The sequence below is a fragment of the Gopherus flavomarginatus genome, chromosome 13, assembly GCF_025201925.1.
Source record: "Gopherus flavomarginatus isolate rGopFla2 chromosome 13, rGopFla2.mat.asm, whole genome shotgun sequence".
NCBI classification, from domain to species: domain Eukaryota; kingdom Metazoa; phylum Chordata; order Testudines; family Testudinidae; genus Gopherus; species Gopherus flavomarginatus.
The window spans coordinates 1,288,563-1,311,898 of NC_066629.1; the positions used below are offsets into that span (position 1 = coordinate 1,288,563).

Sequence of the window (23,336 nt, forward strand, 5' to 3'; positions counted from 1 at the left end):
TCATTACAGAGCTCACAGATGAAGATCCCCTAATAATAGATCCAGGCATGAGAGGTCCATTCATGAGAGCTCCCCCCATAGAGTTCCACCTGCTCTAGGAGGTGTCCCAATCCCTTGGCCCGTAACCAAGAGAGTCCAAGCCCCTGCCCCAGTGAGAACTTTGCTGTCACCGAGGAGTGTGGAGTGGGGTTTGGAAGTGTCCTCCCCCAGGGGGCTATTCTCTCTTGCTCGCCCACCTGGCTGCCAGGCTCACCTGTTGATGTTGTATGTGGTGCGCAGAGCGATGGCTGCCCCGAAGCACCTGCTAGGGGAGCTCAAGGCCTCCACGCACCCAGTGCAGGTCCTGTGCTTCTGCCACACTTCCCTCCTGGGCTGGGAGTGGGGTAAATGCCCCTGAGGCAGTCACATCCCCCCCGCCGCCTACATGCTGGGAATCCAGTCTGGGAGGCAGGGGGCTCTGCTGGCCATGGGGTTCCCTGCAGACTGGTGGCATTCACAAGGAGAACCGCGATGGCCTGACACCCCAACCCCTGTACAAGCTCCCGCCTGTGCCTACCCCCCATGCCTACTGCCTCTTGAGCAGCTCTCCCTACGGTCTCCCCAATCCCTCCCCCAAGCTGTCTCCCCTCCCCCACAGTTCCCACCCCTGTGATATCCCCCCTCTCTACACTTTCTCCCTGCAGCTTGCCCCATTCCCTCCCTGAGTCCCAGCTTCACCCCCTGACATCTCTTCAACCCCACTTCCCCCCATCACAGCCCTTGCTCCCTTCCAGTGCCCCGGCCCCTGCTCCTCGGGGTGGGCTTGAGAGGCCCCCACTCCCCAGTCACTCCACTCACCAGAATTTGAAGCTGCTGGCATTGAAGGTGGGCCTAGGCTGGGCCAGCTGCTTGGGCAGATCGTGGTGAAAGAGAGAGAGCGGGCAAGCCTGAGACCCCTCCCTTGTCCCGGAGGGGGGACAGGGGGTCCCACAATTTGGCCAGTGTCACCCTCCCACATATGGAGGAGACATCAGCACCCAGCTGGCAGTGCTCCATCTCCAGCCCCGCAGGGATGAGACCAAAATCCACCAGTGCCCCCCACCCTGCCACTGCCATCAGCAGTCAAGGTGGGGAATCACCCCCTTCTCCCCCATGAGGGCTGTAGGACTCCCTGCCTCCTGCAACACCAGCCTCCCAGCCATGTACCCTGGGGTGGGCTAAGGGTGTGTATTCACCCTTGCAGAGCCTCCTGCTGGTCATCAGAGGGAATTAGCTCATCCCAGCTCCAGAGCCCCCTCTGCAGGCCGGTGATTCATCTTAACTCACTTTGGCCCCCCATGTCCCTCCCAGGACCCGGTGCCCTGTTATCTGGGGTGCTTCCTCCCAGAGGAATCTCCACCTACTAGCCCCACTTTGCCTCAGTCATGGCTACTGCCCAGTCATCACTTAGCCCCTGTTCCCTGGGGCAGACTGCAGTGTCAGCCACTCATCACAGGCAAAGGGGTTCAGACCTGCTGCCTCTGCCTACCCATGGGCTGTCTCTATGCAACCCCAGTACCCAGTTGGCCTTACCCTAGGCCTGAAGCCTGAGGTGTTTCCAGGTCAGAGCTCCCCAGCTCCTCTTGCCTTCCCCCAGCCCTGCTCCACCTTAGGTACCCAGGTCCGCTCCCTAGCAGCCAGGCCCTTCTCCTTTAAAGGAGAGAGAGAGTATTTGCTCCTGGCTTCTCTGGCCTTGGAAGGGCCAGCTGGGTCTGTTTGGGGCATGGCCAGAGCTGAGGCTGTTTCCCCCCAACCAGTCCAGCATTTCCCCTGCCCCGGCCTTCTAGAAGGGCTGTTTTAAGTCCTTCCAGGTGGGAGCAGGGAGATTACACCGTTCCAGGGAGTGCTTAGTGTCCTTGGGCTACTGCTGTTGCCTTGAGCTCGTTCTTCCTCCCTTCTTGGGCTGCTGCTGTTGACTAGACTTCCCTCCTTAGACTGCTGCTACCACTGCTGAGTGAGGGGCCTTGCCGGCCTGACCCACCTCTGGAGGGAGAAACCAGAACACCACCACCACCACCACTTCCCTCTCCACCACCTGGGATGGGTCCTCCCTGCCTGGCCACCAGAGTTGCTGGAGCTGCTGTTGTTCTGGCTGCCCGGGAGCTACTGGAGCCTAGAGGAGGGGAAGACGCCAAGGACCTTCTGCTGTTGGGGATGCGCCCAGAGAGCCTGCAGACCACTGTGGAGGGGGCCACCAAGGACTGAGTAACGTTCAAACTGTGCTCTTGTGGTGGGGGTCTAGCCTGTGTTTGTGGGGACACAGAGGGTGTGGTGTGGAGCCTGGTCCATCTGTGTCCTGCCCTCCACTGCTGCCCCCTCCCCTACCCCCACTGGCTAATTACCATCTGCCTCAGCTCCTGCTCTCCTGGCCTGTCATGCCCTAGTGACACCTTTTTGGGCCTGCAGCAGCAGCCAGCCCAAACATTGACTTTGTGCCAGTGCTCATGGGTGCATGTACACCTCCCCGGGACTGACCCCCTCACTTCTGCAACAGGTTCCCCAGCTTTGCCCCTTGCTGCCCTTTGCCCCTCCCCAGCTTCAGTGTGTTTGCCTGCCTCGCCCATCTCCCTCTGCAGCTTGGTTTGTTTGTCCCAGCCCAGCCCTGCAGCCGGCCCCTTGGTTCCTCGGCCCCGCTCCAAGCCTGGTTGCTCCCTTTCCCTTGCGGCCCCCCATGCCCTGATTGGCCCTTCCCTTCATGTGCCCATGGCCCCTCTCTCATTTTGGTTAATCACTGCACCCCCCTGATGTTATTGTGACCACCCCTCCTCTAGTGTAGCTAGAGGAGCAGGAGTTCCATCTTACATCGGTGACTGATCCCCCACCCTCCAATCCTTGAGAGCCCCTTTATCTGCCTCCCCCACCCTCTTCCCCTGCCTGCAACCTAGCGGGGAGGAGTGGTTGACCTGCTTCCCTTTCCCCCTCTTCTCCAGTGTTTTTCCCCTCCCTTCCGGCTCATCATGGTGGGAGACATGGTGGGTGGGATCCCTGGAGCAGACCCTTCCCCCTCCCTCGACAAGCCCCCAAGCCTCTACTTTAACCACCGCTGCCGAGCCGCCTGCTATCGCCCCCTCTGGCGCGCCGGTAGCGTCAGGCGATGGGGTGACCTGACCTCCGCTGCTGCCACATCCCTGCCCCCTCTGATTGTGGGGGAGCCCCCCCAGCCAGCAGAAAAGGCCAGGGCAAGAAGTAGGGAAACATTCCTGTCAAGAAGATTAGACCCTCCGTGGCAGAGGCTTCCCCCACTGCCACGGCCCCGCCATCAGCCGCGGCGTCCATCCACGCTGTTCCCTCCACCAGCAAAGTGAGAACCCCCCCACTCTGGCCCCCAGAGCATATGCCCAGGTGGCAGTGGCCTCTCCCGCCAACTACTGCATCATCTCTCCCAGCCACGGCCTCTGTTACCATCTACAGCGGCTGGGGCCCCTTCCCCGCCTTGACCAGGAAGCCCAACGTCCGTTGCTTCTTGGTGCGCGCCTCGTCCCACATGGAGACCTACGTGTGGGTGTTGGCGAGGGTGGTGGGGCCTACGGCCATCATGGCAGCCTCCAAAATGTATGGCAAGGTCGTCTTCTTCCTTGCCTCGGAGGCCGCTGCCCAGGAGGTGGTGGAGAAGGGCCCGGTGGTGGGAGGCGTGTTCGTCACCCTGGAGCCGCTGGAGGAGCTGGGTGTCTGTGTAGTCCTGACTTCTATTCCTCCTTTGCTCCCCAGTGCTGCCCTGCTGCCCACCCTCTCTACCTTGGGGAAACCAATTTCCATCAGCAGCCCTCTCCCGCTGGGCTGCAAAGACCCCGCCCTCCGTCACTCCTCTCGTTCCGCCAGCAGGTGCAGCTTCAACTGCCGCTGGCGGCACGTGGCAGAGAGGCATTGAGAGGTCTTTCCTGGTCCCCTACCAGGGGGCCCATTACTGGGTGCATTTTTCCATAGGGGAGGCCCCGGTGCTGCCTCTGCCAGGTGAGGGGGCACATCCAGAGGGACTGCCCCTTGGCCCAACAAGGAGGAGCACCTGCGAACCCTGAGCCCTGGCAGGGCGCTGGCCCTGGCATCACTGGCGCCCCTGACTGCCTGGCACCCAGAGCCGCCTCTCCTTTTTCTCAGTCCACCACTGCTCCCTCTCGGGCCCAAGGCAGACCTCCCCCAGCATGCTCAGATGAGCAGGAGAGCCCTGCCTCTGCTGCATGCACTGTGGCGGGGCCTGTAGAGAAGAGTGCAGTGGTAGTATTGCTGGGCGTGGGAGAGGGCTCACCTCAGGGGGAATCCACACACCCCCCCGCTGCCCTACGGTTACCTCCCTGAGTCATCATCCCTCCCCCGCGACCCAACCCCTCTTAACCAGCCCACAGACAATGCCATGGAGGGCTGGACCCTAGTACAAGGAAAGCAGGGCAAGCGGAAGGCTCGAGCTCTGCTCCTGCCATCTGATGCGGAGGCCCCCTGGAAAACCAGGAAGGGACGCACCACTGCAGAGCCTTCCGCCTTGCCCACAGTGCCAAGCCATCCGGTGGATCATGGGTCCACTGCTTTATCTCAGCGTCTACCTTTCTCCCACGCATCTGTCTCTGCTGGAAAACTGGTATGGTTTAACGGGCAGGGTGATGGAGCAGCTCCGGAAATGGACAGGACTACTCCGGTGCCTCTCCTTCTGAGGGAGGGCACTGGTACTCAATCAACTAGTCCTGTCCATGCTCTGGTACCGTCTCATCACCCTGGGCCCGGCCCCGGATTTCCTGGCCAACCTCCGGAAGTCAGTTCTGGAGTTCTTTTGGCCAGGATTGCACTGGGTCTCTGCAGGGGTCCTCCACCTGCCCCTGGAGGAAAGATGGCAGGGCCTGAAGTGTCTACACACTCAGGTCCATGTCTTCTGCCTTCAGAGGCTCCTTTATGGTGCAGGTAGTCCAGTGTGGACAGTACTGGTGAATGCCTTCCTGTGCCGCTTCCGAGGTCTCTGATACGACCGGCAACTCCTTTATCTCCATCTGAGAGGTCTTCCGCGAGACCTCTCTGGGTTGCCCATCTTCTACCAAGACCTCCTCTGGACGTAGCAGCTGTTTTCAATGACCAGGTTCATGGTGGGGGCTGATCTCCTCACGGAGTCCCTGCTACACAACCTCCAGCTCCGTGTGCAGGTGGCGGAGTCCCCCGTGGTGCGCCAGAGATTGATCCTGGCAGAAGTCATCAGAGTTGGAGTCCTCCTGGACTATGACTGGGGAGATTAGCTGGATCCCCTGATTCTCGCTCAGTGCATGGGGCTCTACAGGCCTTGTACTCCCTGGCATGTACTTCAGGAGGTGAGGGCTGCTTTGCTGCCTGCATCTCGGTCTTACCTCGACTGAGTCCTGCTAGAGGGCATGCCCTGCCCATGCTCCACCCCGGGCCCTCCAGATGTTTTCATCGTACCCCTGCCCCGTGGACCCAACCGGTCGCCCCGCCCTTTCACCGTGAGCCGCCTGCACAATTTGCAGCTGGTTCGGCTCCAGACTGTGCCAAGGAAACATCTGTACATGCTCGTGCTCCACATCCTTCACTTCCTCACCCTCGCGTTCCGCTCCAACACAAAGTGGCAGGATCTTCTGCCACCTCTCGAGGGTGAGGAGCCCTGCTGGGCCAGCCTATACTCCACCCTGGTTCCAAGGCCTGCCAGGGATATCAGTTGGCGGCTCCTTCACAGGGCCATCAGCACGGGCGTGTACTTGGCGCGGTTCACCTTCCCCTTCTGCGACGTGAGGGAAACCCTGCCACATATTTATCTGGAGTATGCCAGGTTGCAGCTCCTATTCTGGTTCCTCTTAGATATATTATTACCTTTTTGGTTGCACTTTTCCCTTCACCTCATAGACTTGAAGGTCAGAAGGGACCATTATGATCATCTAGTCTGACCTCCTGCACAAGGCAGGCCCAAGAATCTCACCCAGACACTCCTGTAATAACCCCCTAACCTCTGTCTGAGTTATTGAGGTCCTCAAATCGTGGTTTAAAGACCTCAAGATGCAGAGAATCCTTCAGCAACTGATGCAATGCAATGCTGCAGAGGAAGGTGAAAAACCTCCAGGGCCTCTGCCAATCTGCCCTGGAGGAAAACTCCTTCCCAACCCCAAATATGGTGATCAGTTAAACCCTGAGCATGTGGGCAAGACTCACCAGCCAGCACCCAGGAAAGAATTCTCCCTAGTAACTCAGATCCCACCTCATCTAACATCCCATCACAGACCACTGGGCATACTTACCTGCTGATAATCAAAGATCAATTGCCAAATTAATTTGCCAAAATTAGGCTATCCCATCATACCATCCCCTCCATAAACTTATCAAGCTTAGTCTTAAAACCAGATATGTCTTGTTCCCCGACTACTCCCCTTGGAAGGCTGTTCCAGAACTTCACTCCTCTAATGGTTAGAAACCTTCGTCTAATTTCAAGTCTAAATTTCCTAGCATCCAACAGATCAAAGGAGACTATGCCAGATTTGGGAAGATGCTTAAGGAAATCGAGGCTCAGGTAATCTTCAGTGGGATTCTGCCTGTTCCCAGACAAGAGCAACAAAGGTGTGATAAGATTATGGTGATCAACAGATGGCTCAGGCAGTGGTGCTATAAGGAGGGCTTCCCAGTGGCTGTACATCCCAAAGCCCTCCTTATAACACCACTGCCTGAGCCATCTTCCCAAATCTGGCATAGTCTCCCTTGATCCGTTCCAGCGACAATCTAGCTGTATCATTCGTTCCCACATGAAGGACAATCAGCGGATTCTTTCTCGCTCCCGTTAGGATCCTTTTCAGCCTCAGCTCCACATCCCGTATCTCAGCACCCGGCAGAAGGCACCTCCTTCTGTTCTCCAGATCAGCTCTGGTTACAGGCCTGTCTATTCTTCTCAGTAAAGAGTCCCCAATCATGTAGACCTTCCTTTTCCTGGTGACGGTGTGATTCTCTGGTTTATCCCCTGCTCTCACTGGCTGCAAGTCCTCTAAATTCCTATTGTCCCTTGCAATGCTCTGCAACCCATCCAGTATCCTCCTGGGGCTCATGTTTGGTATTGTCTCCCTTGACTCTTTCCCTCTTCCTGTAGGACTAGCTGCTCTTCTCTTCTTCCTTGTCCTCTCACCTTCAGCGACCATCTGCTGTGCCCCTTCTTCATTTTCCAACTCTGCAAACCTGTTCCTGAGCTCTTTTTCGCCTTCACTGGCCTGTCTTTTCCTCTGCCTGGTTCTCTTAGTCACATGCTTCCACCGTCCACTTTCCTCACCCAGCAGTCTCCACTCACAGCTCTTTGGTCCTGCTTCCATCTGCAAGTCTGAGCTTTTCCCTTCTGCCTCCTCATGTATTTTCTCCACCATCCACTCGAACCCTCTTCTAAACTCAGCCAGAGTTTCCACCTGCATCTCTAGTCCTCAGATCTTTTCTTCCATCAGCTCTATCAGGAGGCACTTTATGCAGATGAAACTCTTTTCAGGTACTCCCTGCAGGATCATGTACATGCCGGAGCTTCCACGTTCAGTCATCCTCATTGTGTCTTTCACTGCTGCCTCTCTATTGGTCATAGCTTTCCCACCTAAAACCTGTTAGTCCAGGAAACACAAACCAAAACAAACCACCACCACCTACAGCAAAACAAACCCCCAACAGGCTCCAGAACACCGACAGACCACCACCCACTCCCGTCTATTCCTCTGCCTAGGTCTCTTAGTCTCCCCCGCAAACTTCCATTTACAGCTATGTTTGCTGGCTCCTGTGATGCTGCAGGTATTTATCTCACAACTCCAAACCCGGAGCCCCCTGGGCTCCCCCCAGCTCTGCCGGTGCCCCTCACTCCCGACCCGCAGCCCCCTGGGCTCCCCACTGAGCTCCCCAGTCACTGCGATGCCAGCGCCCCTCACTCCCGACCTGCAGCCCCTGCTATCCCAGTCCTGGTGTCCAGACTCACAGCTCTGCTGGTGCCCCTCACTCCCGACCCGCAGCCCCCTGGGCTTGCCCCAACTCTAGAGGTGCCCCTCACTCTTGACCTGCAGCCCCCTGGTCTTCCCCTTGAGCTCCCCAGTCACTGTGATGCCCGTGCCCCTCCCTCCCGACACGCAGCCCCTGCTATCCCAGTCCTGATCTCCAGACTCACAGCTCTGCTGGTGCCCCTCACTCCAGACCCGCAGCCCCCTGGGCTTCCCCGAGCTCCCCAGTCACTGCACTTCCAGTGCCCCTCACTCCTGACCTGCAGCCCCCGGGCCCCCCAGCTCTTCTGGTGCCCCTCACTCCTGAGCCGCAGCCCCCTGAGCTCATCCCAGCTTTGCTGGTGCCCCTCACTCCCGACCTGCAGCCCCCTGGGCTTCCCCCAGCTCTACCCGTGCCCCTCACTCTGGACCTGCAGCCCCCTCGGCTCCCCTCAGCTCTGCCGGTGCCTCTCACTCCCGACCCGCAGCCCCTGCTATCCCAGGCCAGGGCTCCCCAGTCATCGCCCTGCTGGCATCCCTCATTCCCAACCCGCAGCTCCTGCTGTGCCAGCCCCTCACTCCCCACTCTGCTGGTGCCCCTCACTCCTGACCCACAGCCCCTGCTATCCCAGCCCTGAGCTCCCCTGTTGCTGCTTTGCCGGTTCCTATTAGGGGGCTTATTCCTTCACCCTCTCTCTTCCCAGGTCTTTCTCACATGAACAGAGAGCAACAATACCCTAAGCCTGAAGTGCAGACATTTCAATGTTTATTGGGGTGAACTTCCAGCAAGCATGATTCCAGTTTCCTTCCTCCGTGTCCCCCTTCCCAGCTCTGACACCACAGAGCCTTATCTGTGTCCCTGTCCCTGTTCCCATTCCCCCCCTTAGCTAAACATGATCCAATTCCCCCACCCCCAGTCCCTGTTCCCAACCCCCCCTTATTTCCTGATTGACTGCAGACTATATAGTAAAACTTGAGTTCTGCTTAGCTATACCTTAACCAATCATTTTACTAAAATTTAACTAAGTGATCCTAACATACTGTAACATGGTTATTTAACCAATTATATCCCACCTCCTTAATTGTGTTACACACAACAAAATTAATTATACAGCAGACAGAAACAGACAGAGATTATACAGCTAAACAATAGGGAAGTGGAGACTAAAGTGATAGAACAACACAGAAATGAGGATTTCACATGCCAGCTATTGAGAAGTGAGGTCTTGCCAGACAGGATGCTATCAAACCAAGTTTTCTTTTACATCTTCTAGATAGACCTAACATGGCAAATTAGCATCGTGCAATATTCCATAACAGTATCATCGTTCAGTTACAAATCTAAGTGGTGAGGAAATGGGGGAGGGGATTCTGGCATTCTCCTAGGTCTGGCCATAGAGATCTCATGTGGAGCTAGGTGATGTTTGTGCATGGGTGTGCTCCCATTTGCATGGGGGCCAGGGGTAGGGCATCAGACCACTTTAGGTGGGTTTCATCACACATCTTAGTGATTTTGTTCTTTAGTTCCCCATTTTTTCACTCAACCGCCCCTGCACTCTGGGGGTGATGGACACAATGAAGTGTTGGGTGATATTAAGGGCCTTGCAAATTTGTTGCATGATTTGGCCTGTAAAGTGCATGCCTCGATTGCTGTTAATAGAGACAGGTAGACCAAATCAAGGAACAAAGTCTTTTAACAATCTTTTTGCTATGGTGAGGGAATCGGCCTTTGCAACAGAGCAGGCCTTGACCCATCCGGAATACATACAGACACAGAGAAGGACATATTCATAAGAACAACATTTTGGCATATTGATATAGTCTATCTGGATATTTACAAAGAGTCCCTATGGGGTGGATCAGGGTGGACCCCATTGTGAATTTAATGTTGTCCAGATCCTTCTTGAGGATCTGCGAGAACAAGGTGGGTGACTCGGTATAACCCTGGAGTAACCTGGTCCAAGTACACCTCCACCCTGTCTTCAGGAGCAAAAAAAAAAAATCTTACCATGTTATAGGTGAAACTGTGTTATAGTGAACTCGCTTTGATCTGCCAGAGTGTGCAGCCCCCCACCCCCCAGAGCGCTGCTTTACCATGTTATATCTGAATCTGTGTTATATCGGGTTGTGTTATATCAGGGTAGAGGTGTATATTGCTCTGGTACGTGAAGGCAAACAGATATTGACTCTCTTTAGGAATAGGGATAGAAAAGAAAGGGGGAACCTTAACCAGCAGTTCCTGCTGCAACGAGGAAGGGCTGGGATCCGTCTCCTTTTTCTTTTCTAACTGGCGATGGTTGTGCTGGGCAGCTGCTAGAATTTCATCCAGATTCTTCCCTTTCCAATCTACAACGCCGATTTTTAATTGAGCTCCCAGTTTTTGATTGAGCCCTTGAACAAAAGCAGCTACCACAGCCTGTCTGGTGCAATGATCTGCATTATTTATGCCAGAATGTCTTTCGAAAACTTGTTTAAGGTGTTGCATATAATCAGCAGGATTTTCTCCTTTATTTTGTTTACAGGTGCTAATTTTAATCCAGTCTGCTTTCTGTGGGCAGACTGTGAGGACTGCATTCAACAGATTGTCTCGAATCTCATTTAAACTGGCTGGACCATGGCCTGGGTCTTGGGCGGGCCACTGGGCTTCCCTACAAAGGCAGTTCAATGTTTTCCTGGGCAGGACTCCCCTCAAAAGTTGGTTCCAGTCTGCCCAGGTAGGGTTATAACAGTTTAATACAACTCTTAATTCTTCTTGAAATTTGACAGTCTTCTTGTATTTTTGGAAATTTGTGAATTAAATTAAACAAATCCGTGGGAGACCAAGGTGCGTGCACAGACACCAAGGCTCCCCGTCCTTCAGTGTCAAGGCCCGGGAGTTGGCGCAAGGGGGACATTGCTTCATGAGAGACCCCTGTTGGAGGGGGAGAGGGAAGCATACAGGCCTCTAACAGTTTCTCACAGGCCTCTTGCACTTCTTTTTTTATGGGCCTCCTGTAGTCTAGTAGGTGATGCTGGCCCAGGGGAATGCAGGATTACTGCCAGGCTTTCTGCCCAGGTGAACAGGTGCCAGAGTGAATTGTCTACTGTGTCTACTTGGCTTCCTGGGGAATCCATCAGTGATAGAGTAGGTGAAGTATGTGCTGTCCCTTGGAGAAGTTCCTGGGTCATAAGTCCCTGCCCAGCTCCATCTGGGTGGGGTGCTTCAGTAGCTGCTTACCTAGGCTGTGCTGGAGCAGCAGACTGCCTGCATTCTAGGACCAGCTCGAGAAGATCGTCAGGAGGTGCAGAAGGGATACACTGAAGGGCTTTACCTCCTGAAGAGTCCTGGAAGGGTAAAGGGATATCTGCTGGCCAGCAGGGTTTTGGGGGAAAAGGTTGTTGTACTTAAAGTACTGCACAGGATCTTTTCAGGGGGGATAAGGCAAAGCGCCACATTTATTGGTAATACATGTATCAATCAACACTGTATCATATGCATATGATATATATTACACTCATGCACTCACACACACACACATGCACACTCCGTCTTGTAGTTGTTACCAGCTAGTTGCTTCCCTTTACTTCACTGGCCAGGTGAGTTGGATGGGGGAGGGGTGGAGCCAGTCTTCTGCCGATCCAGATCGATGCTCCGATGTTCACAAGACGAGACCCAGGGTCCTCTGCAAGACACCTCACATTTATAGCAGCTTCCTTCTCATGCTAACCTGTACCAGATTCAAAATCTGTATCTGCATCCGTTGGTCTTTTGTGCTGCTTCCTTCTGGATGTTGTCCCAATGCTGTTCAAAGCGGTTGTTTTCAAAAGAAGGTGCTTCTAACCCCCAAGGCCGTCAATATGTCTGCTCTTCTTTAGCAAGCCCATTTGACATGTTTTATTGTTCTTGGGTCTGGCTTCCATCCCCTCTCCAACCCTTGCAGCTGTCTGGAGGTGCTGCCTTCCATGCCTCACTCAATCACACCTCATTCATTCAACAGGGCAACAGATTAAGAGTGAGGGGGGACATCTTATTCTACTCCGAGCAAAAAGACATTTTTTCTTCTACTTTAAGTATCCTCAGGGGCCATAACATTATATGAAGGCTTAACACAAAGTTTTCTACATAGGGATCTGATACAAAGTTCCTATATCAATGGACTTGATACAAAGTTGTATGAAAATAGCTTCATACAAGGTTATATAGAGAGGCATAATACCAAGTCATATGAAAGTTAGAGGTTATATATGGATAGGCTTAATACAAAGTTATATAGAGAGGCATAATACAAAGTTATGTGAAGTTGCTTAATACAGAGAATTATCTACATTGTCCCCCTGTTGACCTCTCAAGAACAATTCTTGAGTGGTCACCAGTTAAATCTTCTGTATCTGTTTTAAAGCTATGTATTGGGTCATGATTTCAGCCTGTGGCTTCAATTGAGAATACATCTGTTTTCTCCGGCAGCACATACAGAGCATTAGAACCGACAGAACAGTCAGGATTACTACTCGAACAATGAAGGGATGAAAAGTTATATTTAGAACTGCTGCCCAGGTGGGCTGCTCCTACAACACTCTGCCCCTTGATTTATGATCATTACAGTAGTTGTCATCGTTGTAGGGCACAGGTGATCTGCTGCAAACAAACCAAACAATCATAACCAGGTGAATATAAGTAAAACTATTACAATTGACTGAACACCGGATATAACAAACACAAACACAAACAAACAATCATAATAATTGGGAATACAATAAACCTGTGACAGGTTGGATCACAGAAACCCCCCTGGGAGCTGCCAACTGATGTGCCAAGACTACCTCTGCTCCTGCTTTCCCTGACAGCTCAGGACTCCAGCGCCTTGTCTTGCTCAGCCAGATACTCCTGTCTGCTCCAACACAGACCCAGGGTCTGAATTATCTGCCTCAAAGCTGCAGGTTTACCTGAAAGCAGCTCTCAGAAGTGTGCTTGTCTTTAACACTCAGATGCCCAACTCCCAATGGAGTCTAAACCCAAATAAATCCGTTTCACTCTGTATAAAGCTTATGCAGGGTAAACTCATCAATTGTTCGCCCTCTATAAGGGTGATAGAGAGATATGCACAGCTGTTTGCTCCCCCAGGTATTAATACATATGCTGTGTCAACTAATAAGTAAAAAGTGATTTTAGTAAATACAGAAAGTAGGTTTTAAGTGGTTTCAAGTAGTAACAGACAAAACAAAGTAAGTCACCAAGCAAAATAACACACACAAATCTATGTCTAATCAAACTGAATACAGATAATCTCACCCTCAGAGATGTTTCCATACATTTCTTTCACAGACTGGACCCCTTCCAGGCCTGGGCACAATTCTTTCCCCTGGTACAGCTCTTGTTCCAGCTCAGGCGGTAGCTAGGGGATTCTTCATGATGGCTCCTCTCCTCCCTTTGCTCTGTTCCACCCCTTTATATCTTTTGCATAAGGCGGGAACCCTTTTGTCCCTCTCTGGGTTCCCACCCCCTCCTTCTCAATGGAAAGAAGCCAGGTTAAAGATGGATTCCAGTTCAGGTGACATGATCACATGGCACTGCAAGACTTCATTGCCCATTTGCCAGCACACACATCTACAGGAAGACTTACAGGTAAAACACACCCATATGCAGACAATTGTCCTGGTTAATGGGAGTCATCAAGATTTCAGAGCACCATTAATGGCCCATACTTTGCATAATTACAATAGGCCCTCAGAGTTACAGTTCAGATTTCTACTTTCAGATACAAGAGGGGTACATTTATACAAATAGGATGATCACACTCAGATTATAAGCTTTGTAATGATACCCTACAAGAGACCTTTTGCATGAAGCATATTCCAGTTACATTACACGTCTGTTGCATCTTAGGCGCATTTAACATGCACGATTTCAGCTTTATGCGATCGGCAAAACCAAGAAAAAAAAAGAGAAAAATAACAATTTAAATACTGTTTCTGCAGTGCAGGCGATTCGTCCTGCCATTACACTCAATGTCATTTTGACTATACGCAATTTTCGCTTTACGCGCTGACTGTGGAACGTAACCCCAGCGTAAGATGAGACAGACCTGTATATTCACTTATTACATTTTTATCAAACCAGATAGACTGCACAGCATCACAACTATCGCCATTACAATCACTGGGTGCACTGACAAACAAAATGAGGCCCAAAGTTTCATGCTGCAATAGCCATCAAACAATAAAAGTCACCCCTAACCCTTATGTACATGCAAAAAGTCAGATTTGTAGGAGTACCACAGTTGTAAAGTGGAATGAACAATTCAAGAAAATGTAGCTAATGATACAAATGTATCAATAACAAAACTTAACAAAATGACTATTAGAGAACCGAACAAAAAATAAACCTGATGTATTGGGCACCAAAGTCTTTTGGCCAGAGGTGGATGTGATTGACACTTTGGTTGGAAAGGGGGGAAGCAGAGAGAGGAAAAGGCATTTACCATGTGTAGCGTAGTATCCCCCCTTCTCTGGACCCAATGTAGCACAGGACACCCACCAGAGACAGAAACAGGACATACATCACAGAACACTGAACACAGACTTTGTCACGACACTACAACCATGGTATTTCTGTAACTCTTCAGCTGGTACCAGCTCTCCTGAGGTACTGGTTCAGAGGCTGAAAGATAAAAGCTTAGAAACAAATTAGCACAGTGCTCTCACCACGGCAGACCCTGCTCAGTCTCTGCCACAGTGTGTTCGGTGCTTGGGGCTGCACAAATGCTCATTAAGCGGTACATTTCTTGTGAGTTTAAATCCTCCCTTTCTCCCAGTAAAAGGGCATTAACACGCCATCTAGAAACAAATTCTCGTTTTAAAATCTCCAGCCACTTTGCCATGGCCTGGAGATCTGAGGCAGAAGCAGGCTCTGTTGTTACTGTTTCACTTCCACCATCCTCTCCAGTGGTTGTAACTGTTCTCTTTGTTACTGTTGCAATGACATTTTGGCCCTGGGAGGATGAATCTACCCAAATATCCCCTTACCAATCTCCAGAGGGATCCCAAAAGTTTGCCCCTTCTGGGGTCTCAAATGTCTCTTTTCCTGATGTTACGGCTGCAATTTGTCTAGTTGCAAATCCCAAATTTTGTTCCAGTTGTTTAATGAGTGATTTACAGCAGTTATGGCCAGAGCGGGCTCTTCCCTGTTCTAAAGTTAACTTTTGGACCATTCCCTGTAATACCTGAGTTTCTTTTTAAAGTTTCTCCTTTTTTGTCGTATGCACCTGTAAGATTTGAGAGTGCTGCTTTAACTCTCTGTACCCATCCTTAAGGGTGCCTAACTGGATTTGGGTACTAATGGACATACATTTCCATTTCTCTGCTTCTGCAGCACAGGCTTGTAAATTGGGGGGCAGTTTCTCGTTTTCATTTTTACATTTGTAGTAAGAGGAGGCCCTGAGATATAAACCTTGATGTCAGAGGCCTGGTATGAGGCCTAAGGCCTGAACTAAAGTCATGGTCAAAGACGTTGCTAACATAAAGCAAAGTTAAGCTGTGAGCCAGAGGCAGGCCCTGCTCACAGAAGCTGGCAAGGAAAGGGCTGATGCTGCAGAAAGAGACACACCCAAAAGGTACTAGACATCGGATAGCAGAACATTCGCATACTTGTACACTCCACACAACGAACAGGGGCAAAAGGGGAACATGATGGATAGAGTGGTTTTGTTCGAATCAACATGTACAAGATGAGAGGCAGCACCTTATTACTTAGAGGGGTTGCACCTCAATCCGTCAGGAATGATGTGTAACTTGTTTGCACCTGTGTATAAGAATGCACCTCTGGGGTGGTGTCTTTGTCCGGCCTAGGGGCCAGTGGAAAGTCCCTCCACTGACTCAGCTGAGTCCATTGCCAGGGGGCACAAATTTGTAGTACGTTCTGTAGAGTCTATAGGAAACTATTACTGTGCTTCGTTTGACAATAAACCTGGCCAATGTGCCTTTGTACCTTACTGGAGCCTGTGGTCATTGGGGGTTCTCTCGGGGTCTGCTGTGTCAGCGATCTACAGAGCCAGGACAGCACACAGAGGGAACCATGAACGCAGCTGACTGCTATCAACATTGAACAGAGCAGAGCACCACACCGGGAGCATCTGACGACAACATTCAGCCAGTTGAAGGAATACCTCATTACAGGGTTTCCATAGAACCCAAACTGCAGCTGCTTCCTTTTCCATTTGAGTTGACGGTTTATATATCAATAAGTATCTAGTCAATTTGTCTTCTAAGTCTGAAATTGTCTGGACATCAGCTAAGACTTGATCAGACCAATGGCTGGGTCCGAATTTTTGCAAAATTTGTTCAAAAGGGGTAACATCTTTTACAAATGCCAATTTCTCACTTTCCTCTCTGGGAGCCTTCTTAAAAGACTGCTTACGTTTAAACATGTTCTATGACATCCAACCTCCTACTGTGACTACAATAGCAATGCTTATCCTCTTTACTCTTATTTACCAATCCCTCTTTTCCTGAAGCAAGGAAGCTACCTCTCCTCCTCTCTTTACCCAGGCTTAATGATCGATCACTTCTTAATACTTGTCAAAGGTGGCGATCCCTTTTCCATACTTCTCAATACTTTCCCATTACTCAGTATCAAAGTTTGTTTCATTACTCAATAAATGCTCATGGTACCTTTCCCCCTTTTGCAGTTCACCACCAAAATGATGTACTTAAAGTGCTGCACAGGATCTTTTCAGGGAGCACACAGCAAAGCACCACATTTATTAGTAATACAGGTATCAATCAACATTGTATCATATACATATGATATATATTACACTCATGCACTCACAGATACACAAACACAGACACACACACACAGACACACACACACACTCCGTCTTCTTGTTGTTACCAATTAGTTGCTCCCCTTAACTTCACTGGCCAGGTGAGTTAGATGCGGAAGGGGTGGAGCTGGGCTACTGGGGGGAAGTTGTTCTAGATCTGATTTTAACAAATAGGGAGGAACTTGTTGAGAATTCAAAAGTGGAAAGCAGCTTGGGTGAAAGTGATCATGAAATCAGAGTTCACAATTCTAAGGAAGGGAGTACAGCAAAACAGAGACAATGGATTTCAGGAAGGCAGATTTTGGTAAGCTCAGAGAGCTGATAGGTAAGATCTCATGGGAATCAAAACTGAGAGGAAAAACAACCAAGGACAGTTGGCAGTTTTTCAAAGGGACACTACTAAGGGCCCAAAAGTAAGCTATTCCGCTGGGTAGGAAAGATAGAAAATGTGGGAAAAGACAAGTTTGGCTTAACCATGAGATCTTGCATGAGCTAAAAAATAAAAAAGGAGTCATATAAAAAATGGAAACTAGGACAGATTACAAAGGATGAATACAGGCAAACAACACAGGAATGCAGGGGCAAGATTGGAAAGGCAAAGGCACAAAATGAGCTCAAACTAGCTACAGGAATAAAGGGAAACAAGAAGACGTTTTATCAATATATTAGAAGCAAGAGGAAGACCAAGGACAGGGTAGGCCCATTGCTCAGTGAGGAGGGAATAACAGGAAACTTAGAAATGGCAGAAATGCTTAATGACTTCTTTGTTTCGGTCTTCACCGAGAAGTCTGAAGGAATGCCTAACATAGTGAATGCTAATGGGAAGGGGGTAGGTTTAGAAGATAGAAAAAAAGAACAAGTTACAAATCACTTAGAAAAGTTAGATCCTGCAAGTCACCAGGGCCTGATGAAATGCATCCTAGACTACTCAAGGAGCTAACAGAGGAGCTATCTGAGCCTCTAGCTATTATCTTTGGAAAATCATGGGAGACAGGAGAGATTCCAGAAGACTGGAAAGGGGTAATATAGTGCCTACTTATAAAAAGAGAAATACAAACAACCCAGGCAACTACAGACCAGTTAGTTTAACTTCTGTGCCAGGGAAGATAATGGAGCAAGTAATTAAAGAAATCATCTGTAAACACTTGGAAGGTGGTAAGGTGATAGGGAATAGCTGGCATGGATTTGTAAAGAACAAATCGTGTCAAACCAATCTAATAGCTTTCTTTAATAGGATAATGAGTCTTGTGGATAAGGGAGAAGTGGTTGATGTGGTACACTTAGACTTTGGTAAGGCATTTGATATGGTCTCGCATAATATTCTTATCGATAAAGTAGGCAAATACAACTTAGATGGGGCTACTATAAGGTGGGTGCATAACTGGCTGGATAACCGTACCCAGAGAGTAGTTACTAATGGTTCCCAATCCTGCTGGAAAGGTATAACAAGTGGGGTTCCGCAGGGGTCTGTTTTGGGACCGGCTCTGTTCAATATCTTCATCAACGACTTAGATATTGGCAGAGAAAGTATGCTTATTAAGTTTGCAGATGATAACAAACTGGGAGGGATTGCAACTGCATTGGAGGACAGGGTCATAATTCAAAATGATCTGGACAAATTGGAGAAATGGTCTGAGGTAAATGGGATGGGATGAAGGAGAAATAGGATGAAGTTTAACAAAGACAAATGCAAAGTGCTCCACTCAGGAAGGAAAAATCAGTTTCACACATACAGAATGGGAAGAGACTGTCTAGGAAGGAGTACGGCAGCAAAGGATCTAGGGGTTAGAGTGGACCACAAGCTAAATATGAGTCAACAGTCTGATACTGCTGCAAAAAAAGCAAACATCATTCGGGGATGCATGAACAGGTGTGTTGTGAGCAAGACATGAGAAGTCATTCCTCTGCTCTACTCTGCGCTGGTCAGGCCTCAACCGGAGTATTGTGTCCAGTTCTGGGCACCGCATTTCAAGAAAGATGTGGAGAAAATGGAAAGGGTCCAGAGAAGAGCAACAAGAATGATTAAAGGTCTTGAGAACATGACCTATGAAGGAAGGCTGAAAGAATTGGGTTTGTTTAGTTTGGAAGACAGAGGGGACATGACAGCAGTCTTCAGGTATTTAAAAGGGTGTCATAAGGAGGAGAGAGAAAAAGCTTGTCCATCTTAGCCTTTAAGGACTGTGCCAGGGAATCCAACCCCTCGTGTACACACCCAGGGGCAGTAACCAAGTCCCAGCCTGTAGTTTCAGGTTCCTTGCATTGCGCAGCCTGTCTGGGAGTGGGGTGCATGATGCTTCCCCCTATGGTGAATGACCTGCTCCCAAGATGTAGGGTGACCCAGCTCAACAGAATGCCACATCTCTTTCCTGAAGGAGGAGCTGCAGGAGCCTGGTTGGTGCGGGACACAGGAAGGGGGCTGAGGTTTAACCTCTTGCAGCTGGTAGAGGTCCCCCCCACACACGCTGGGAGGCTGGTGCTGGGGCGGAAGCTAGAGCTCAGTCCATGCACACCTAGACCCTCGTTTGGCTCTGACACATGAGCCGGTGACTTTTGGGGTTGTTTGTTTTCCTACAAATGTGACTTACATGCATTGGTTTGTAGGAACTGTTCTTGCTCCAGAATTCAGGGCGAGGCTGGCTGCCTTGCAGGGGTCCTGCAACACCTGCCCCAGAGACAGCTGGAAACAGAGTTCTGGACTGTGGCGGGGGGGGGGCTTCATCTTGTACCCTCCCCTGATCTTCCACCGCCATTGGGATGTTCCCACTGGTCCCAGACTCGTACCCACATGCTTGGCTGTTTGGAAATCTTGGGGAGGGATAGTTCCGTGGTTTGAGCATTGGCTGGCTAAACCCTGGGTTGTGAGTTCAGTCCTTGAAGGGGCCATTTATGGATTGGAGCAAAAATCTGTCTGGGGATTGGTCCTGCTTTGAGCAGGGGGTTGGACTAGGTGACCTCCCGAAGTCCCTTCAAACCCTGAGATTCTATGATAGAACAAGAAGCAATGGGCTTAAACTGCAGCAAGGGAGGTTTAGGTTGGACATTAGGGAAAAGCTCCAAACTATCAAGGTGGTTAAACACTGGAATAAATTGCCTAAGGAGGTTGTGAAATCTCCATCTCTGGAGAGATTTAAGAGTAGGTTAGATAAATGTCTACCCGGGATGGTCTAGACAGTATTTGCTCCTGTCATGAGGGCAGGGGATTGGACACGATGACCTCTTGAGGGTCCCTTCCAGTCCTAGAATCTATGAATAAGAACAAGGTTGAAACTTTAAGATCCTAAATTGATAACACAATACAGTAGAAACTTAAAAATCACAAGTTAACATCCCTTGTACGAGTTATTCCCCTGATAGTGTACTGGAAGCATGTGATTGTTTCCTATTTCCACTTTTTTGTTCCCTCGACAGAAAGTGTATGGCCTGCTGCAAAATGAGTAGTGTTCCAAGAATATGTTGAGCACCTGTGCCTCTGCCTCTCTTCCTTTACATCCCCAGAAACTCTATGACAGTAAAGCTATTGTGATGGAATTGATGTTAGTTAATACTAATGGGATCCATCTTAATTTGTCCGCATTAAGGACGGTGAGATTGTCAGGGAATGTGGCTGTTCCGTATGGTGCCATGTCCCAACAGAGGGGATCTCCAGGATCAAAAAGGACTTTACAACACACCAGGTGCTTTCTATAGGCCTTCATCCTCTGCCTTTTGCTGTCCTCCATTTGTGGAAACAGTGATGTATCCTTTTTTCTAAGTGAAGTAAAATTAATTTATGTGCTCAATGTCCCTAAGAGTGAAACCATAGCTCTCAACCCTACTCAGTGTGACTGCAGTGACTGAGTGGCCTCCCTCCAAGCGGGAGATGGAGGGACACTTACACGCCCCTTGGAGGGCAGAGCCTAGATTGCCCTGTTCCCCTCACCGGAAGTACTGGGGTATGGCTGGAAGTAGAAAAGTTCGGTCAGACAGCACAGTTGGGGCAGAGCCTGTGAAGGAGGATGATGCTCAGCTTGGTCTCTCAAGGCCCCAAGAGGAACCTGCGCCAGGCTGTTCCCAATTCCCAGACGCAGATGAGGACTGGCCCGATCCCTACCCATGCAGTGGCCCTGATTCTGCCCCTGCCAGGGCCCTGGGCTGGGACACAGTGGAGTAGGGTGGGCCCATGTCCCCCTGCCACCCCACCCCAGGGTGGCTGACTCCCTACGTTGTGCAGGGAGGCTCTAGCTCTGGCGAGGAGCTTCCTGGACCAGTAACCTGAAAGACTGTTTGTTTGCAGGCTGGCCAAGCCCACTCAGTGCCCAGGCAGCACTGATAGACTGTGGTTAAAGGCTGACTACTTGAGCTATCCCAGACCAGGTCAAAGCCTGGTAGTGACTATTAATCACCCAGCTCTACCGTGGGCTCTGGACTGTCTCAAAGACACTGGTCCTTGCCAGACAGGGTCAGCCCGAGTAGCCTCCCTCCGAGAGGGAGAGCGAGGGACACTTACAGTGACATTCTCAGAACACATCGGTTTGTGAAGTCACAGCTACTGCTTCTCACTGGACTAAGGAGATGGTCTATAGGAAGATGGATGTGGGTTTTTTAATTACTATACAGGATTCCTATGAATAAAATGTAAAACCCTTTAGCATTATTTTTAAAAGAGAATATAAAATGCAATGCCATTTTCTGACCTGCTCTGAAAGCTGCTTTTATTTTCTGTCTGTGCAGCTTTTTGTCAAAATGGTGGATGCTGAGGCAATCCAAAAGATGGCTGGTGTGGTTTTTCATAGGGTCTGAGAAGTGAGTTTTACATTAATTCTCCTCTCCGTTCCGGACATATGAGGAGATTTGGCTTTTTTTAAATGTGCAGGTCTCCACTAACTTGTGAAGACTTGAGTCCAGGATTCTGCAAGAGCTGACCTCAACTGAAAAAGAGAGCAGGGAACACCACACTCTGGCATATTAGACTAATATGATGTAGGAGCTAGCTTTCAAATGTGTCTTTAAATGTAAATTCATTTGAAGTTAAGGCTACACAAAAATTGTTCATGATCCTGCTTCGGTTGAAGTCAATAGTTTTGCCAGATACTGACTTCAGTTGGGTTTACTGTTTTACTGACCGAAAGTCTTACACAATTTAACTTTTTGTGTATACAGGCTTTGCAGCTCATGTTGAACATTAGGTACCAAGAAACTCCAGATGTTTTCCCTTTCTTATCAGTCTAGTGCTGTGGTTCTTAACCTTCTAAAAAAATCTTGCATGTCTCGCACCCTCAGAAAGGGGATCTCGCACCCCCAGGTGGTGCATGCACTCGAGGTTAAGAACCAGTGCACTAGACTGATAGATCTGCATTTTAATTTAATTTTAAATAAAGCTTCTGAAACATTTTAAAAATCTTGTTTACTTTACATAAAACAATAGTTTAGTTGTGTACTATAGACTTAGAGACAGAGAGACCCTCTAAAACATTAAAATGTATTACCGACATGCGAAGCCCTCAATTAGAGTGAATAAATGAAGACTCAGCACAGCACTTCTGAAAGGCTGCCGACCCCTGGATTCGAGCCACCTGAATAGGAGAGCAGCCACCAACGATAGCCTCCTGGCCTTGATGGTAACCTTTGGGGAATGAATAGGCAGGCGCAACTTCATAGCACAAGCTGTAGCCTCCACCCAGGTGCCTAACGATGACCCAGAGAATTACTTAACCCAATCGGCTCTGATGCAACTAATGGCTGGCCTGGTGGCAGTCAACGGTATAACCCCGATATATGAGTTAGCATTCAGTGTCCAGTCCTTAAGGGATTGTGCAGTATCTTTGGCCCCATATTACTCTGGCAAACTTGCAGTTTGGCAGGATAATCACCCAGCTAATCTGGGGGAAGTAAGGGGGGTGATCCAAAAAATAACCACTCATGCTGGGTGACAATACACAGATATAGGAGCATGAATCTATCTATCTGTCTGTGGCAGCAATAGAACCGGCAGTCCCATATACAAATAAGAGCGGTACAAAAGGGATATGCTGGAGGTTGTTCCCCGAGAACGAGGGAATAGGGGTCGGCAGGAGGATCAGGTATACACAGATCTCTGGCAATATCACGCCGACACCCCTAAACAGAAGGAAGGGGGAGAAGAGGTAGAGCTAACTGAGAATGAGATTTGCTGACTAGCCTGGCAAACCCTGATGCAGTACAGAGCCAACCGTGCACAGTGGCATGGGGCACTCACACCTGACTTGGTTAGAGAAGCTACAAAGTTACAATATACTCATAAAGGAATAGCATGTGTATCACCCAGTGCACCTCTACCATTGGCACCACTACAGCATCTCCCTGATGCAGGCCCCCATCCTGCAGACAAATAATAATTTGAGACATACCTATTGCATAGAGCTGGAAAGAACCCTGAAAGGTCATTGAGTTCAGCCCCATGCCTTCACTAGCAAGGCTAAGTACTGATTTTGCCCCAGATCCCTAAGCAGTCCCCTCAAGGGCTGAACTCACAACCCTGGGTTTAACAGGCCAATGCTCAAACCACTGAGCTATACCTCCCCCTTTAACAGAGGGGCCCACTGCACAAGGAACTTCTATGATCTGTAGTGGCATAAGAAGGGAAGTTCAT

General features: G+C 49.9%; 1 pseudogene; it reads left to right on the forward strand.

The window, feature by feature from the left end:
- Positions 1-23,336, forward strand: part of LOC127033515 (bromo adjacent homology domain-containing 1 protein-like) — a 52,843-nt pseudogene that overhangs the window by 26,553 nt on the left and 2,954 nt on the right.